Raw genomic sequence first — 13,380 nt, forward strand, 5'->3', positions numbered from 1 at the left:
GGAATACTCCTTTGTACTGTATGACCTGGATAGATTTTTCCTTACTGCTTATATTCTAATGTAGTTGAAAAAAAAGAAGCATTCCAAAACCAGCACACTGTTTTTAAAAAAATACAGGAAAAGAGAATGACATTAACAAGATCTTTCAAAAGAAGATATATATTTGTCTGTCAACTTCATGTGCCAAAAATTCCATCTTTTTTACCAAAAACTTTACACCTCCTACGAGCTCAGATTGTTACCAGACCTAGAAATGCACAATGAAGCCATCCTCCCTGCCACAGGCGACTTCGTTCTGTGCATCATATGCAACAGTTAGGACTGTATATTAAAAACTGGTACAGTAATGTGAACAAAAAGTAATTTAAGCTGAAATGGGTAAAAATGAGAAGTTGAGGTTCAGTGAGATAATATCTTCTCTGAAAATTGGGGCCACAATTTCCTTGAATTGGATGTCTAGAATCAGTGAAAGTTTTGCACCCCTGCTTCTTTACCTGTGAAACAGAGCTAATGCTGCTGGTCCACCTCTGTAGAGCACACTGTGCAGTAACAAGTGCCAAGGATTAGCTCAGATATAAAAATTCCTAAAGACTAACCTTCATTTAAAGACATGCTAGCTTTCCCAGAGGCAGCCTCTGGTGGGAGAATTGCTTTTACTAGGAAACTAAGCTAGTAATGAAAACAACAATGAGAACAACAAATACCACCCCCAAAAAGGGAAAACCCTTAGTTTATGAATGAATAGTGTTTTGTTGTATCATTTGAACGTAAAGCTGTTAGCGCACAGGGAACCTGACCTCAAAACCAAAAGGAAGAAGTAACTCCCAGGTCTTGCCAAACTCACTTTCACAAAAGGCAGGCTAGGAAGGCCAGAAGGAGCTCTCTTAAAAAAATCACTATTCCCAAACTTTATTCTCCCAGATCTCTTTTTTTCTACAGGAATAGATGTGGAAAGTTAATGGTTGCCCAGCAATAAGAAAAAGCTCTGCTCTGTTCCCTCTCCTGCTTGTTGAAAGTCCCATTTACACACAGTTCAGACTAATGCTGGGGGAGGATGGTTTTCTTTGCTAATTTTCCTCCCTAGGGTGGGTAATGATTTCTCAGAGCTAATGCGTCCTGACAGATGCAGTCATACTAGTGCTTGCACTCTGCATCTTTGTTGGCCAATTGGGGTCATGGTTTGGAAAGCTGATCTCTTAATCATTTTATCTGATGGATGTCACCTACCATAAATTGACAGTTGCTTGAGGTATCGATATTGACCTCTTCTGTTCTCGCTGATGCAGGAGACAGACTTTTTGTGGGGCTCAGTCAGCCAGAGACCAGGGTTTATGTGGCAGTGTAGCTTTTTGACAATTGTCTCCTAGATATAAAACTGCATTTGAGTTTTTTTGGTGCGTTGGTAATTGGCAGACACCAAAGCTCTGCATGGCAGAATTCCCATGTAGTATTGCACATCACACCTTCTGTAGGACTTTGGACTTGATGAACAGTAGATCACAGGCAAGGGTTTACCATTCAATACTCTCAGCAGACATGGAACTGATAGATCAGAGCAGCTAACAAGCAGCAAAAAGCCAACATTTTCCCAGAATCCAAGTGTTCCCTTTAAGTGAAATTATTCCCTATAGTTAAAACTACATTAGTCTTTACATTTAGGTACTAATGTTATTAAAAACAACCTAGAGCATGTGCTAGGTGCGAATCAGTAGCTAGAAAAAGTACCTCTTGGCTCTTGCACTATTCTATACCATGTTTAGCTTGAAAATTGACTGTTCAAAGCTAAGCATATTTTCTGACCAAAAGACAGAAAGCAGAAGAAGGGGAATGCCCAGAATGTAAAAGGCACCATTTGCTTCATGTCAGAAACGGGCAGATGTCTAAACGCTGGCTGTATTCTACAGGAATCATACCTTGCCTTTTTCTCTCCCTGCCAGTTCGGTTTTACTACAAGAGTCTTGTCCTGAAATAAGTTTGCACAAGGTGAAATACCTGTGGCCTTAAACTCAGTTTGCCTGGTAGGTGGTGGAGCCGCGATAAGGTGCTGTTGCAGGGAACCGCGTCCGTCGGTTCTTCCTCTGAGAGGTGCCCGGGCTGGCGCTCGCTGCAGCAGGGTGCACGGGGCAGCAGCTGAGTGTCTGGGTGATCCCTCCAAAAATGCCTTCACCCAGAGCCTCTGCAAAGCTCCCCACTGGTGCCCCCCCCATCTGGGAGGTCCTTCCCACTGGTGGGGGCACAGTGGAGCTCCCGTGCTCTCTGGGACGCTGGCACGGGGCAGGGCCAGGAGCTGTGCAATGGCTTTGAAGGCAGAAGAAGTGTCCTGGAGGAGGACGTGCAACAGGGCTGCGGTTGCTGCTCTGGTTATCCCACTGCAGCGCAAACAGCTATAGAAAGAAGATCCACAGAAAAGGAGGATCTAAAAAGACGCGTGGATACGGCAGGATTTTTATGATAGATTAGCCTGAATGGCTCCATGATGTGGAATTTTGCCTGGCATTAGTGGACTTCTATATAAAAATTGAAGTGATATTTAGTGCAGATAGGAAAGGATAGGAATTTAAATCTGAGCTGTAGCCCCGAGGTTAATGATGTAGCAGGAGCTCATAGGCTAAACCCGGACCATTTGCTGCACTGTAGGCTCCCTTTTTAGAAGTGTGAAAATAGTGGAAACAGTGTCTGAGAAGACGAGCCAGAAATACATCATTTACATTGCTGAAGCAAATTAATACCAGGAGGTGTTTTCCCCTTACAAATAGGCCTCAAGAGATTGATCTAATTAATTACTTTTGGTTATACAAACCTGACCCTTCTGCCTTCAAGTCACCACAGTGGAGAGACAACTGAGTGCAAAGGGCGAAATAAATGGAGCTGTGTCAAGAGAGCAAAGCTGGAGTACACACTGAGCCTGGGATTTGGGCCGAGGGCATCTCCTAGGACCTGTAATGATGGGGTGCAGGTGGCAACCAGCCTCCCTCATGAGCACTCGGGGGAATGAAGCCTTAAAATAGTTGTAGCAGCAGCTGATACAGCATGGTGTGGCACGGTACTCTCATCCAACAAAAATCACTGTTCAAAGCATACAAGTGGCTAAAGCATTTCTACTGTAATTGTGCAAGAAATACAGAAATTGCTGCTTTGAATAGTTAAAATTGTAGGCTGGCTGAGAAAATGTCTAACCCTTAAAATAGTCAAAAGCAATCAGCTGCCCTTTGCTGCAACGGCTTCACCTGTTACTCCTTATTCTGGGGAAACAGGATCTGAGGTGGTGACAAATTATTAGTAGGTGCAGGGCAACCACATTACCCTTGCTAAGAATACACTGGGAGCATGTCTCAAGAGACTGTAGAGAAGACAGAAACATCAGGCTTTGGGGCTGTTTGGCTAAATTCAATTTTATGTGAGACCTGAAGTCTTTTCTGCTTGCCTTATCCACCGAGAGCCCCAGGTCTGTGGGGGCAAAGGGAGGGGTCTCACAGCAGGGCTGGTTCATGCCTGGCTACGGGTACATTAAGGCAGCAACATTCGACCCCACAGATGAATGAAAAATCTCTTAATCTTTGTGATAAAGAATAAGGATGAACTTACTTTATTTTGTGTATTATGAAAGACTTAATCATGACACGACCAGGAAAGGACCATGCAAAGTGGGGCACAAGTCTGGTTTCATGGTATGGTGATAACACTTACTAATTTTGGTATCACTGGATACCCCATGCATTTACACCTATTACTAAGCAATTTTATTATTTTCCATCACTGGTACAAAGCATGATCTAACTACTAAAGAAATCAATTATTTGTAGTAGAGATGTCACCATCTTTGTCTCATTCTTTGGCTAAGCCTCAGTGAGAGCAGTATGATCTATGGTTCCTGGAACTAATGAACAAGAAATTTCCGTAATACTGCTTTCCCATCTCATTAATCAAGTTTTGCTTGTTGTTATTAATTGTTGTTATTAAAAATCTTCTTTATTGCCTTCTGGAAGTATTGGGGCCACAGTCCTTAATCATCAACACGTTTTACAGCTATTTCTGCTAGGAAACATCGCGCAAGGATGTTGCACAGGGGAAGGGATGAGAAATGTCTGTGGCAAAGGACTAAGTGAAGAGTGCAATGGGATTTAGCTGTTTGGGGCTATGAAGTATCCTGGCTTCTGACTGTACAGGCAGAGGCAGGAGGCACATGGATAATTTGGGCATGTTCTCCTCAGCAGAGAAGAGTACAGGCATTGCTGACTGAACCAATTTCTGGAAACTGTGAATTTGGATTCAGGGGAGATTTATTGGGGTTTCTTTATGAGCTAAGCGAGGAGAAATGTGACCAGAGCAGATGTATGAAAGCAATTTTGCCGAGTAAGTCAGAGGATGGCATAGCTGGCTGGGGAGTTGCACTGTGATCTTTGGCTGAGCTTTGCAAAGTGTGACGGCAGCACATTACCTCCTGCGTAGAGGAGCCGTGACAGAAATGAAACCATTTACTTATGCATAACTTAAAATTTTACTCGCTTACTCACCAATTGGCATGTTATTCCAAAACAGTGGATAAAGTAACTTTGAAAGGCCTGATGGATGCCCAAACAAAATAAGCAGGTTTAGGAAGTGTACTGCAACAGCTTCACCAGGGCTAATACAGCTATTAACAGACTGGAATAACGCTGTCAGCATGTTACCTCATGTCTGTTAACATCCTCCAGCACTGCCCAGTCTCCTGAAATCCCCCTCTCCAGCAGCAACGTATTCATAGAACAACACTGAACAGTTTGGCATTTGCTTGACTTTGACAGTCCCGCAGGAATTAGAAAATCTTTGCAACAGCATTGCTCCAGGTTGCGGTGCACAGCATATGTACAGCTCCACACCCTGCTTTCCAAGCAATCAAAAGCCAAGAGAAGGATGGATGTAAGTGCAGAGGGAGAAGGCACCTGCCCTGCCTTCTCACACGGGTTCTTCAGTGGAGCAGCCAGAGCTGCTAGAACTAATGTATTCTGACTGTTCTATACTGCAATTTGTGTTTCAGCTTCATTTTTGTCCTGTGGTAATTATAAATAGAAACCGGCAGAAAAGAACACATTTGACAGCAACTCATTTTAGTTAATTAGAGTTTTCTCTTTAAAGCTGAAATAAATCTGGAACGCAGAAGGCACGAGTGTCCCCCCGTTGTTCCCCCAGCCATGTGCGCATGTGCACGTGCACCCTCTCCCCCTTCCCTGCCTGAGTCTGATGTCTGTGGAGTTTTGGACTGATTGCATGTATTCAAATACAGTTTATTAAAAAAATGTAATATATAACAACTGTAAAGCTCTCACTTTAGAATGAGTTAATGCTACTTCCTTCAACATTGTGTGTGTTTTTTCCCTTTTAACTATGCCAATGTCTCTCTGAAAAGGAAATCTTCTATTACAACTGTTTTTCATCTGAATCCATTTTTAATCTATACAATAATTAAGTAAAATAAATAATTTTTTAAAAATCCATGATTTTTTCATACTAAAACTGTGTACAAAATTGGACAGAGTTAGTATATGTGTCATTCAAATGGATTTTAATGGTGACCATCCATGACAAATATTTTAAAGTGGTGTTGTGGCTCTTTGTAATCATTCCTTCTGCTGCATTTTAAAAGCTCAAATGGAATTTTTTGAAAAAGAAAAAACTGACTCCAAATTTTTTCCCCTGTGACCTCAGAACAGTGGTGAAGCCAGATCTGTTCTCCTCTGCTTTTGCAGGTGCTGATCATCTGGGAACCTCAGCTGTCACAGGTGATAATAAGTGCTGTGGTCTATAAACTTACACAGAGGCACCATAAAACGTTAATTTATCACTGCATTAAAGCAGGTGTTTGAGAAAATAAACAAATGAACAAAGGGCTTTTTCAGATTTGCACCTATGCTCTTTTTCACCAGTTTTGTGCTGGAAGGGACTGTAAGCTTGGACAAATTTACATTCTGAGCCCCAATTATTTACAGGCTGCCTGGAAGCTCCTCTCCTTCTTCATTGTTTAGTCTTGAGGCTCCTCTGAAGTTGTAATTTCTCCAGCTTTCCAGATACCCAAATTTTCGAGGCTGGACAAGAGGTAAATGTCTCATGCAGAAAACAAAGACACTCTTGAGGAAGAAAAACTTCAAAGCCATGGAAGCCAGGGCCTTCGCTGAACCATAGAAACAGCAAAAGGCATGGGAAAAAACAATTCATCTTTTCTCTTTCAGGGGTCACAGTCCATGTCTTGTGAGTCTTGCTGAACTCCAACGTTAAGTTAAACTGCGGGATGGAGAAGGCAGTAGACCCTCCTGTAGGGAGCAAAGTTGTGACTCAGGACCGGGTTTCCTAGAGCCAGGGTGGAGAATGTCCTCCTGGAGAGCTCATTCGGGTGAGCTTCAGGCAGATATTTAGCCTCAAGCCGAAGGCAGCACATGGACATGAGCACATCAAGCCTTCTGGTTACTGGGAAGAAATGGGATCGGCCACACAGGACTGGGGTTGCTGTCTCTGGGGCGTGAGGGGGCAGCTCTGATCCTACCACGTCCCACCAGTGAGACTAGCCAGGCCAAAATGCAGGTTGTGTGGATTGACTGGGGCCTGGAGTAGGACACCATGGAGCAGGGTTGGGCCTGCGCTTAGAGACCTTGGAAAAGAAAAAGTCATTAGGTTAGGAGAATGAAGGAGAGGAGATGTGGCAATGGCAGCAAGAGTGATACTTTTTGGCCATAAATTGAAAATGTAAGCCAACAGTGGGGTTTTAGGTATGACTTTATGCTTAAGGACAATGTTTTAAATATCCTTGATGTCTTATTTCACTGCCCACAAAATCTCAGGGAAATATTTCAAAACGATTCCAAAGTGATTTTTATTCTTTCATGGTCTCATTCACCATTGCTCATTAGTTCCCCTGTTTCCACCGAAGACCTGAAGCGACACAGAGCAAATCATGGGACCAAGACTTCACACCAAGCCGTACAGTAGCTGGGGCTGCAGGGTGGAAGGAAAGGATGGCTGAAAATCGTGCTGCATGCCAGTGGCTTGGCTCACATCACACCAGGATTATTATCTCTATATGCAGTGAAAAGGGCTGTTCAAAATCTCAAGCCTAATGTCATGCCAAAAATCTGTGCTTGTTGGTTTTTTTGTTTGTCACGAAAAATGTGACACAACTTTTCCATTCCTATAATTATTTTCTATGGGGAAGTCCTTACCTGCAATAAATAACCCCCAGCCTTTTGAGTTTACTTCACTGCATATTTATTTTTCTTGAACTCTTCTAGTTTTACAGCTTTGCTACTTAATTTCTGCTTTAATACAAGAAAAAAGCCAGGATATAGCTGTTAGTGGAAACGCAGCAGACTTTTTTTAGAAGACAGATGTGCCAATGACTACCCTAAAGAAATACATACATGTTCCCATCTTTCTGCATTTTTTATAGCTATTTGAATGGGTTTTGCATTTGCTCTCTCTAACGTCCATGGCTGCAGGTTTGTACTTTTTAAATATCAACTATTTTTTTTCCTGTTTCATGTCTGTTGGATGTTACTTTTTAGATTCTTTAGAAATGTAACGAAAAGCTGAAAATTTCTCCATATCCTATGACCCAACAGAGTATCATACTGGCCTTGATCCCATGCTTCCAAAAATAAGAGCTTTATCTTTTAGATCAGTGGATAATGGATCAGGCCAATATTCTTCTACGAGGACTGGACTTGTATTATTTTTCCAAGCCTTAATATGTCACATGTAAACAAGTATAAATAATGTCAGTAGAGTATAAATAGTCTTAATTTCAACTAAGATAGAAACTTTAACCCCTATTGATAGATAAAACAACTAATGTAAAGAAGGCTTACATCTCCAACAGGTCCTTGCCCTGGTTTCCAAGACACTTATCTATCCTTCTATAGTTTGAAGGTATATCAGTTCTTGTATCTGTGAAAGATAGGCATACAAATGAAGTCTCAGCTATGACAGATATTACTTCTTGCATGATTGTTTTATATCATCACCCCTATTCAGCAATAGATCTTCATTGATTGTAGGTTTTATGAGGTTTCAGACCTCGCCTGACTTTGACTTCAGGCAGCAAATACAAAAGGAAAGGCACTGGAGGGAGCAAGGTATGGACTAGGACTGTCTGGGATGGGTATGTTTAATTTTCACAGTGTGACTTCATTTATGAACACTGCCAACTTTCTGCTGAAAACAAGTGCTTCCAGAACAACAACTTTGCAGCTTTGCAGGGGAAAGAAATCACTCTTTCAATCAATGCTGGATTTTTAAGAATACTTAAGACCTCTTTTAGGACTGCATTGTATGAGAAAGACTTCATCTTCAAAAACCTGTCTACCAAAAATACTTCATATACCTGCAATTTATTTACGTAATGTAACCAGAAACAGAATGTGGTTATAATAAAGTGGGTTCCCTTTAAAAAATAAAAGGATTTTGTTCTACGGCATTGCTCTTGCTAATAATTTCCAAATTAAATTTACATAACAATCTTTCTTTTCAGACTGCTGGTCCAACAAATCAAGCTGCAACACTTCTGGTTAAGCTTTGTTCTGCAAGTATTCTGGAACAGTAATTTAGTTGTCAGGTTTTGGGCTGCAGGAGCATAATTAGGTTTATGCAGCTAAAGACATGTCCACATGCTTCTGTGGGTAATTAGATGAAGGGAAGTGCTGGGTTAGGCTAAACTTGCCAGAATTCAGCCCAGAAATTCTGGAGCAAGCTTGAATATCTCTGTAGATATACAGTATATTGAAAATAGGTTTTCCTGGAGTTACAGCTCTGGTATTGCTAAATGATAATGAAATGTATTCATAGGCCATAAAGAACAAATATTTTCATTACTACTGTGCCGTTCAAGAAAATTTCTTTCCTGATCAGGGGACCTGCACTAGTGCTGCTTCAATAAGATGAGGCTAATGGGCAAGCACATCTTGCTGACTCTCCAAATAGCTACTGTCTATTCACATCTTAGATTAAATTGGCCTGAGGCCCACCAGTTATGTCTACTGATATTTCATTTTAGCAGGTGAACATCCCTGTCACCTCATCTTTTTTTACTTTCTTTGCGTGTTTTTCCTCTTAGTCTGGAGCATCCCACCTCTGGAGGAGGGGAGACACCTGCCCGTGTTTGGTGTGGTGGGTTCCTGACCTCCACCGCAGCATCTGCACGCTCTGAAGATACAAAACCAAGGCCAGAGGGTCTGGTGGCTGCCGTGCAGTAAAATCAGAGCCCTTGCACCGATGGGATCTCACAAAAGCAAAGCTGGTGCCTGAGCTGTGAGCCAAGGAAAGGCAATTCCTGAGGCATGGATGGGTACCGCCTCTGGCAGGGTACGGCCAGCATTGCCTTGGGGGGCTGGCATGTGTAGCGCAGCTCTCGCCTTTACCTGGTGGGGGTCTGTTCATCCTCTTGTACAGTGAAAATGAGGACCTGATCCATGCAAACTGGCTAGAATAACCTCTTACCGCATCTGACTCACCTCGTGGAGTCTGGAATGTCGCTTCTCATTTAACATAACAAGAACAAACTCATCGGTGTATGTGTGCATATGTCTGTCCATGCCAGGGATTATACAGAACTAAGCATATAAAGCTGGCTGAAGCGAGTAAGGGAAATGCTTCTGCAGGATATCAACATTTCTAGGCCATTGTTAGACAATGAATGTCCAAATCAGCAGAACAAAGTGAATATAGCAAACCAAATTTGAGTCCTCTTCTCTTCTGCATCCTTAAAAGAGCTTGTTTATTTCTCTGGCTCATAACTCCTAGAAACAAGCCCCTGAATTTTAAATGTAGATACCTAGGCAACAGGGCATGAAGCAGATACTCAACAAAACTCAAGCTTTGCCTTTCCCAGTTTTTTTTTTAATGTGTTCACTTGTGTTGGCCAAGTTCTATATTAAGAGGTGAGACAATAAATATTATTACTGTACAGACTGTCTATGGCAGAGGATAGGGGGAGGACCTGATGCGAGGGTTCTTGCTCTTTGAATTATCACGTAGCTTGGTGTGAAACCTCACCCGGGAATTAGGCTGGCTCATGCTTTCTGGACAAGGCCACTAGCTTTTCTGTCTCATCTGTTAGGCAGCTGAAGACATGAACATTATTCCCATCTTAGAAAAGGTTTCAGCTTCCAGGGAAAACATCCATGGTTCTTCATCACATTTTATTAAAGGGTTGACCAGATGCAGTCCTGCTATCAACTTGAGAGAGCTATTAGGGTGAATTTCTGCCTGCTGTACCTCAGCTGTACCTAATGGCCCATCCATGGCAGGAGCGAGCCCGCTGCGTCCTCGCGGCAGGAAAACCACCTGCCACTCGGCAGCGTTAGCCGAGCAGCATCAGCCTCGGCAACCCCAACTTGCAGCCAAAGCCAGTTAGTTTTTCTGTTGATTATCACTCTGCCAGACAAACAGCCAAAGCTAGAGGTGTGCAGACTTTGTGTAACCTCTATAAACCCAGTTTTTAATTGGTGAACAGATGTCTTTCTGCATACATTTCTCACAAGTCACGACCTTAGGAGAGTGTTCTGCATTCCTCCTTCTTGCGTTTATACATGAACTCAATTAATTTGTGAAAGCTTAGATCCAAAACGTAACAGAAAATGTGTTTCTGGTGAAGTGTCCTCCAATAAGTGTGTGACTCAGAGAGAGCGATGAGAGGATTTCCTGGAAGCAGCGCTCCCTCAAGTACTAATTACCATCTGCAACAGCTCCAATATCAGCCTTTCAGCCGAAACAAACAGGGCTCAAGCCCTTCGGTCTGCCAGGGGACTCAGGACTGCGAGGGGCTCTGGGCAAACGAACTGAGAGCGAGTGCGCAGTTATAGGTAGCAAATGTAAAACGAGCTCTGGAGAGCATGCAGTGCCATTCAAAAATACTAAAATACTACTTTGTAGAGAGGACAATAGGGTGGCTTTTCAGAGCTGGGGTCTGTTGGGGGGTTTCTGAGTTTAGTTGCACCTACGTAATAGACATGGTGATGAAAGCTGCTTCTTACAGAGCCTGTAAGCTCTTGCTTTTTCACATGAAGGCAGACGTAAAAGAAGTGCAGAGACAAAAGTGTAGATCTTCAAGGCTTGCTAAGCACCTGGTTCCTATTGATAGTAGCAGTGTTACATGCATAAGATCGCTGGCAATTTAAGGCTACTGTCAGTGGCCTTAAAAACCAACAAAGCAAAAGTGAAAAAAAATGGAGTGTAATTGGACTAGGGAACAGTGAGGGGTGCAGGAGTGGTAAGTCTGTGGGACAGGGGGGTACAAACATTTTTGTTGAAACCACGGAAGAGTTTTGGATGTCCAAAAGAAACTCTTTGATGTGAGTGAGGGATTTCACCCAGGGGAAACTCAAGTCTGGGCCCCACGGCAGCTCCTGTGGGAAGTGGGACAGGAGGGCTCAGAGAGGTGCTCACCAAGGGTGAGAAATGTGCTTTCCAGGCAAGCAGTAGCCGTCCCTCTGTGACACGGTGCCCAACAGCTTTTGGGGAGGTTTCAGGCAAATCCTGTTTCACCCTGGTGTGAGACTGGGACGCCAGCAAAAATATAAGGACAAAGGTTCATGCAGGCGAGGAGCAGCCTCCTGTCTTGCAATCATACTGAGGTGCACGTGGTGGAGGGAGGAGGATCAGGGAGGTTTTGCACCCCAGGCTGGGGTGAGGGGAGGCTTTCAGAGACCTGGGGGATGCAAAGACCAAAGACTGAGAAATGTAGGTACCCATGCTCACATCCCCAGACTGGAAACCACTTTGACCCATATTTTTTTAGACAGGAATGTACCAAGAGGGGCCAAAACTGTATCGGGCAGTAATAAGAAAACCACTCAAAACATGCACGTCCTGCACACAACACTGGGCTATAACAAGCAGAGTAGAAGAAATGTTAACCGGGAGGCCTTTACGGCTGGCAATTAGCATAACAAGCAGCAGGCCTAACACATCTGCCATCTGGCCACTGCTGAGTGTTATGTAAAAAACGTAATTCACGAGGAAATTAATTTGCTAGTGGTAAATTATGTTGTATTAAATAGCAAACTACATTCTGCAGCGTCGCATACCAATGACAAAATGTGCTGTGGCTTCCTCCATTTCCTTCCAAGACACAGAAAAGCAACTACTCTTTCACATTTCTTATCTTTTTAGTCTTTATATCTCCAAGCTGAATTAACCATCTTATTTCAGAGTTTGCATGATGTAGCTGCACGATTCCCCTGCTCCCCTGTGGATGTCCCCCAAACAGCTTTTTTCTAGAAAGGTCCAGACTTGTGGGCCCTCAGAAAGGCTTATTCCAGTCTGGGACCTGTTCATCATTGGTTGGTACCCCTCTCAGGGGAACGGGAAGCCAGTGAGAGGCGCAGCCTAATTCTGCTGCTTTGTGTTTTGCAGCCAAAGGCATGTTGGTGCTGTGCTGGCAGTGTGGGATAGCTGTCCTAATCCACAGACAACTCAACCGGTGGCAATCACTCAAGAGAAAGCGAAGGGGAATCCTTAATCTGCGGATTATCTGGGGTATTAGACAGGATGATCCTGAAGCATATGAAATTCTTCAATGCATTTTTTCATTGTGGAACAATAGAGGAGATTTCTTCTCCCACCCCACTTAACCTATTTCTGTGATAGGCTCAGCTTTGTATTCCTGTGATATTCTCTTAAAAGGTTTCACCCAGAACTAAGGGCTGTTTGTGAATACGGGGAATACACAAGGCAATAAGCAACTGCTGAGCAACAGGCCTCCCAAGCAAACTTTGGAAGAGTGGCCACAGATCCATGTGCTGCTGAATGAAACTCCCAGGTGCTTTTAGAAAGTTCCAGATGCTTTCAGTCACCTAGTTCAGCGCTGATGCAGCCAAGGTGCCAACTTCCCCGATCTAAAGACCACTTATTTTTATTTATTTTATTTTATTATTTTATTTTATTTAAAAAATCTTATTATTTTTATTTTAGTGTTTTAATTTTATTTCCTTTTGCAAATTAATGTATTTCTTCCCATACGAGTCTGTTTTCCTTGTGGGGAGCAGAAAGTAGCTAGAGTAACCAAGAGGCAAAGAGGAAAACAGCCTTTGCCTATAAATTAGTTTTCACTGGCTCCTTTTTCCCCAAAGGCCATAGGCTGATTGTGGGTTAGGAAGAAATACAGCAATTTGGGATTATGCATGGATAAAACAGAGTTATCATCATGACCTGATGACATGTCATCATATATTACAATCCCGTGGATATGAATTTGGACTGGGATTGTGGAGGCAAAGTTCAGCAGATCTGGCAAATAATTTACAGTGTAAAATGATCGTCTTTATTGAAGAACGTCACCACGTAGACAGGGGAATTAGGGCAAAACCCCCCCTGGTGATTTATAGGTTACCACAGCAGTCAATGTTGAAGGAGGAG

This window comes from Aquila chrysaetos, chromosome 4, assembly GCF_900496995.4.
Source record: "Aquila chrysaetos chrysaetos chromosome 4, bAquChr1.4, whole genome shotgun sequence".
NCBI lineage: Eukaryota > Metazoa > Chordata > Aves > Accipitriformes > Accipitridae > Aquila > Aquila chrysaetos.